General features: G+C 52.1%; 1 protein-coding gene across 4 annotated transcripts in view; it reads right to left on the reverse strand.

The window, feature by feature from the left end:
* Nucleotides 1–5,881: 5,881 nt before the first annotated feature.
* The window catches only part of TRMU (tRNA mitochondrial 2-thiouridylase), a 20,458-nt gene continuing 20,233 nt past the window's right edge, over nt 5,882–6,106 (reverse strand). For all 4 annotated transcript variants that reach the window (XM_006164622.1, XM_006164623.3, XM_014582580.2 and 1 more), the window contains one exon: nt 5,882–6,106. The gene's annotated coding sequence lies outside the window, so the exon portion shown is untranslated.

A 6,106-nucleotide genomic window follows, 5' to 3' on the forward strand; every position in this document is an offset into this window, starting at 1 on the left:
GGGGTCAGGAAGGAAGAAAAGTTTGTTTCCATTTAAAGAAACAAACAAGAAAAATATTTTAACAAATTGCTGAACCTATCAACAACTCAAAGTAAAATGTTTAAATCGGGGAAAACAAAAGAAATCAGTAACGTTTTACTCCAAAGTCATAAAATTCTATTTCACAATTTCAGTCTTAGGTTCAAACACTCTTCTGTTGAATATGCAGTGTTACTGTGGTCCAATCTTTCCCTTTAAATCCTGGAAGTTAACATTCAATGTTATTGATTTTTCTTGTCCCTAGCATTGAATTGGTCATTTTCTTGGTTGCCTTTTGTTCTCTTATTTCTGTTTGTGTCTTTAGTTTTCCTGGTAGAGCACTCCTTTCAGAACTTCTTGAAGAGTGGGCCTGCTATTGGCAAATTCTTTCAGGTCTTGTTTATCTGAGAATGTTTTTATCCTTTCTTTCCATATGAAAGAATCTTGCGGGTAGAGTATTCTTGGTTGAAACTGTTTTTCACTTAACACTTGAATATATTTTTCCATTCTTTCCTTGCTCGCATTGTTTCGGATGAGAGGTCTGAGGTTAACCTGATTGGATAACCTTTATAAGTAACCTGACGTTTTTCTCTTGCCAATTTTAGTATCTTGTCTTTGTCTGTAGATTTGGCCAGTCTGGCTATGATGTGCCTTGGAGAAGATCTTCTTGGGTTGATTCTATTTGGAGTCCTTTGTATTTCTTGGGTTTGGATTTTTGAAAGCCTCTCTAGATTTGGAAAGTTTTCTTCCAAGATTTCATGGAATAGATTATCAATGCCCTTAGTTTCCTCACCTGGAATACCGATTATCTGATGTTTGGGCGCTTAATGCTGTCTAGTATTTCTTGAATAGTGTTCTCATTTTTGTGGGTTATTTTCAGTCTTTTTGGTTGTTTTTTCTAGATCAGAGGTTTTGTCTTCAATATCTAAGATGGACTAACCTGCTTTTTAATACTTTTGAGGGAGGTTTTGATTTCCTGAGCGGCATCCTTCATCTCTGATAGCTCCATCTGATTCTTTTTTATGCTGTGTATTTCCTCTTTCAGATCATGGAAGAACTTCAATACCTCCTGAAACTCTTTTCTCCTGCATCTTCTGGAGTTCATTGTCTCTCAGCTCTTGCATCTTGTTTAGTTTTGTCACTACGAATATTCTGAATTCTCTATGAAACATTTCCATGAGATCTACTGTACTGTCTGTGGGTGATGAAGCATTGTTCTTTTCCCTTAGGGGGTGATATTTTCTTGATGTCTCATGTTTCTCATGCCTCTGTGGTTGTTCCTGATCATTCTGTGACAAAATCTATCCTGCACTGTGCTTTGCAATGTGGTATCCACAGAAAGATTAGGAGTTCAGATTTATGAAAATAAATTTCTTCATTAAAGCAGGAGGTTCAATAAGTGGTGAGGATTTCAATGACTCAAAGTATTCAGATGCCTGGTTACTGTGTACCTAGGCCTATCTAGACATTTGGTGTGAGGAGAGTGAAGCTTAGAGTGAGAGAGTAAGGTTAAAAAAAAAAAAAAAAGTCTAGAAAAATAAGGGGCCAAAAAAGAGGGGAAAAAGTTTTTAACACGTAAAAAATGAAAACCGTGCAGCGTGCTAGCACCAGAACACACCTCAGCTTTAAAATGGCTTCTGAAATTAGCAAGTGAAAGAAAAGGCCCAAGGTGAGATGTGGTTGAAAACTTTTTTTAAAAAATGTAAAAATTTAAAGACAGCGAGAGACAGAGAGACAGCCAGAGACAGAAAAGATGAAGGTCACCCTACCCTGTCTGAATATTTCGGGAGTCTAGGAGATAGAGTCTAGAGCATAGCTTCCCTGAACATGCCATGACACACCTCAGCTTTAAAAAAAATCAACTTTAATTTGACTAGGAGGAACAGAGCCAGAGCCAGAGCCAGAGAGAAAGTTAGAAAGCAAACCTCCAGGTCCAGGATTCAAACTGTGGTCGGCCATGTGAAACTCCAGAGCCCTTAACCACCATGCCACCTCTTGGCCCCAGAGTTTATCACCCACCATGCCAAGAATTCATGAGAAATAGGTTCCAGAAGCTCAGGCTCCATGACCAGCAGTTAGTGTAATGGCTATGTCGCTGAACTCCCATGTCGTCAACCGCGATTCGAGTCCTGGACCCGGTGGCTTAAACTCACACCGGGCGTGCGCGCGCGCGTGTGTGTGTGTGTGCGCACGCGCCCAAGATCCCGAGAGAAGGGATTGCGGCGTGGCCATTTCTCCTTGGGGGGTGATTTCTCGCTTTCTGTCTCTCTGTCTGGCGAGCTCATGCGCCCTACAGCAAAAACCTCTCCAAAAAAAAAAAAAAAAAGAAAGAAAACAAACAGAAGCTCAGGCTCCTTTCCATTGTTTCTCATCAAGTGTGCTTCTCTGGGTGGAGCAGGCTGGCGCTTCAGCTGAACCCAGGTCCCTTTCTCTTTGGCTTCCTTCTTTCCGGGTCATTTTCCTTCACATGTTTTAGGAAGCTGTCTCTGCTCTTAGAGTGGTTAACATGCCCAATGCATACACTAATTCTCTTGGCAAGAATCTTGCTCTTGTTTGTTTACAACAATGCCAACAGCATGCTGGGTGACACTGTAGACTCTTCCCACTGTGCCACGGTCACATTTGTGGGGCGCTCCTTTTTGAACAGTACCCATCCAGTCCCTTGATGTCTACACTATCACCTTTCTTACAGATTCGCATGTAGTTGCCAAAGGAACCACTGCATGTTTTCTAAAAGGCCTAGAGAACAGGTAACGGGGGCCTCTCCTCTTTCCTCCATGTTCGTCATTTTGGTGAATTACTGGAAGATGGCGGTTCCCTCAATCAGTACTTTGAATGTGATGTTATAGGTCTCCGGGTGATGTTAAAACCTCACTTTAGATGTCATCTTTTGTCACCAGCAAGCAACCCCGTGAAGCCTGACCACTAGTTCTGTGAGTGTGAGTCCAGGGTCAGGGCACCTGTTGCCCTCTGCCGTGCTGATGTGGGTCTGCCCACACACCACTGTGTAGGGGTATGCTGGGACTGTCAGCACGTGCAGAGAAGTAGGGGCCTGCCTCGCAGCTCTCTCCTGTCCGAAATTCACCTCAAAATCCTGGGGCTCTTCTGTGCTTCTCTGGCCAGAAAGACAGGTTCCTCCCAGAAGTCTGGCACACCTGCCCAACTGGGACTGTCCCAGGAAAAGCAGTGAGAGCAAGGAGGAAAACAATGGGGATCCCTGCCCTCACTTTGGGCCCACAGCCCTGTATCCATGCCTCTCGGTCCCTGTCCCAGTGCCAGTTGCATAGCCACAGAAATTAGGGCCACCCCAGGGTCAAACCTGAGCGAGGAAAGGGCATTTTCAAGTTTTGCTCCCTCTGTCCACCGGCTAGAGCTGGTGTCTGCGGTGCTTGAAATGAACACGACAGAATGCACTTCAACTCTAAGGCCACGACTAACAGGAAAGACGCATGGGAGGGAGAAAACAGGCCTGGCAGCCGGCCTGGGACCTTAGCATGGTCTGGGTGTCCGCCCCAGGGCCAGCAGCGGACCCACCAGATGAGGCTGCTCTGGGACCACGATGGCTAAAGACAGAACAAGACCCTGCCCTGACACGTCCACCCGCGGACGCAGCATGACCGCCGCCAGTGTCCCCACTCCCTGCCCTGCCAACAGGGGTGACTGCTCATGGCCTCAGCCTTCTCTGCCACCTTTCTCTGGAGCCAAGTTGATCCCTGGCTCCTTGAGGTCTTATGCTGGGGGCAACGTTGGTGCCCAGGAGAGTGAGCAGGCGCCATCCTAGGATCCTGTCTCCAATTACCCCAGAGACAAGGAAGGAGAGGGGCAGCTAGGACCACACCCCTACTACGCCGGGAGGGAAGCATGTCCCACGGAGCCCAGGGTGACCTTCCCATTCCTTCCCTACTCTCTTGTAAGTATGGCAAGTGGCCAACTGGGGGCGCCAGGGAGGAAACGCTACTTCCCAGCCCCCATTCCTCTGGCCCATGCAAGTCTGAAGTCTGAAGTCCTGTGCGGGTTCAGCCCTGGCTGTGCAGGGTCCAGATCCTTGGGAGGGAAGAGGGCAGGGTGGGGCGTCCAGGTGTCGACGTGGCCCAGTGGCATGCCCTGGCCAGCAGCGTCACTACTAAAGCACTCACTGAGGCTTTACCCTAAAGGCCTTAGGAACTGAGTAGTGGGAATGGGGCTATGGGGGGCAGCTGCACCCGCTAGAGAGGGAGGGAGCACTCCCAGTCGGAGTGAGAGAACCCAGGGGCAGGGCCAGTGAGGCGCCCCCCTTCTCCACCAGCCAGCCAGGCAGGCTGTAATGCTGGCAGGATGGACAGAGCAGTCCTGAGGCTAGAGGACAGCCTCACCCTCTGCCAGCCTGCTGCCCAGGCACCTCCTGCACGGCCATACTGCCTCCTTCCTGCTCATGTCTGTGTCCTAGGAGGCTCAGCCGAGGGCAGATAAGGGGCAACTGCAGGGACTCTCCCGGGCTCTGCACTGTCCTCTTGCTGGCAGAACCGGCATTTCTGCCCCAGCACCCATGCTCAGCTGGGCAGAAGGTCCCTGGGGGCTGTAGGGCCTATCTGGTCTGTGATGGACGTCAAGCTGCCTGGCACAAGCCCCTGCCCCTGCCCCAGCTCGGTCATCTGCACACAGGGCCACCCCAGGGGCTGCCTGGTCAGGCCCACATTGCCCTCAGGACTCTGCTGGCGTGGGGGTGCTGGAGTGCCTGGCTCCATGTCCCACCTCACTGCAGGCCTGGACCACCCTTGCAGGCACACGAGGCCAGCCACGAAGCCCGGCTCTGGTCCAGCACCTGCCTCGTGCTGCGTCACTCGACTGACTGGGAGACCCAAGGGCTCTCCAGGTATGGTGCCTGCCTGCCTGCCCTCCGTGCTGCCCAGGACAGCAGGGCCCAGGCTGGCCGTGTAGCCAGGGTGACGGCCGCTCTGCTCTGGAGAACAAGGGCCGAGCCAGCCCTGCCGCCCTCCTGGATGCTGGCTTCCACGCCACGTGGGACAGGCGTCCGGCATCAGTGCCCTGGTGACTTCTGCTCATTTATCTCACGCCACCTAAATGCCACCCTTCTTCCTGCCCGCCGCCATCTAAAGCTCTAGGCTCCCAGGCTCCTGCTGTCCCTGTCTCTACTTCAGAGACCGGAGGGACCACCTCCAAGCACATACATGGGTCATGTTGTCACAACCCGGCCCAGGCCGCACTGTGTCCCGGAGGCCAGGCTTGCTGGAGCTGCCCAGCCACATGCCTGCTCACCGGCAGTCTCTGCTTTACCAGCCTTTGGGCAGGTGTGGGCTTTGGGGAGGCATGGACGTGCACTTGTCCTGTACAGCCCTGGGCTCTACACACATGCACACACACATGTACACGCACACACGCATGCAGGGATGCCACCCATCACCTCTAGGCAAAAGGAACATAGAAAGAACCTGCCCCCAAGAGGGCTCAGGCCTGGGTCCTGATGCCACCAGAGCCTGGTCTCTATCCTGACAGCCCCAGGGCCCTGATGGAGGCATCCCCAGTGGGGCAGGGAGGCAGCTGTCTGACTCCTCCATGGCAGGTGCTTAGTGTGGGCTGGAAAACCTAGAACCTTCTAATCCACAGAAGAGAACCACGCTCTCCCCACACAAGGCTGGCTGGGAGCACCGACCAGGAGCTGAGCCTCAGGCTGGCAAGAGGAAGGGTCGAGAAGGCCAGGCCATGTGCCCAGGGCCCTGGCGCTGCGATGCATGGGGCTCCGACCTTGGGAGGGCAGGGACCCTATGGCTCCCGCCTTGCTGGCCACCCCCACCACCGGGTGCCCCCACAGCAGCCCACTTGGGCCTCTCCTGGGCCCCTCTGGAGGCAGCGATCAGACTCCATGTCCCCAAAACAACTTTTATTTATCACAGTTCCTGCAACCTACGAAGGCTCCCTGCAGGTGCTCAGGGGTGAGAACCTTCTCCGGTGACAGCGACAGAGCTCCATAAACAGGGCACGGGACAGACCCTCAGTCAGCACGTGCTCTGGGGGGCCGGCGCTCGAGCTGTAGGAGATAGGGCCCTCCCTGGGGCTGTCCCAGTGGGCAGCAGGCCAGGGCCCTGCTGAA

Source organism: Tupaia chinensis, unplaced genomic scaffold, assembly GCF_000334495.1.
Source record: "Tupaia chinensis unplaced genomic scaffold, TupChi_1.0 Scaffold143651_1, whole genome shotgun sequence".
Taxonomy (NCBI): domain Eukaryota; kingdom Metazoa; phylum Chordata; class Mammalia; order Scandentia; family Tupaiidae; genus Tupaia; species Tupaia belangeri.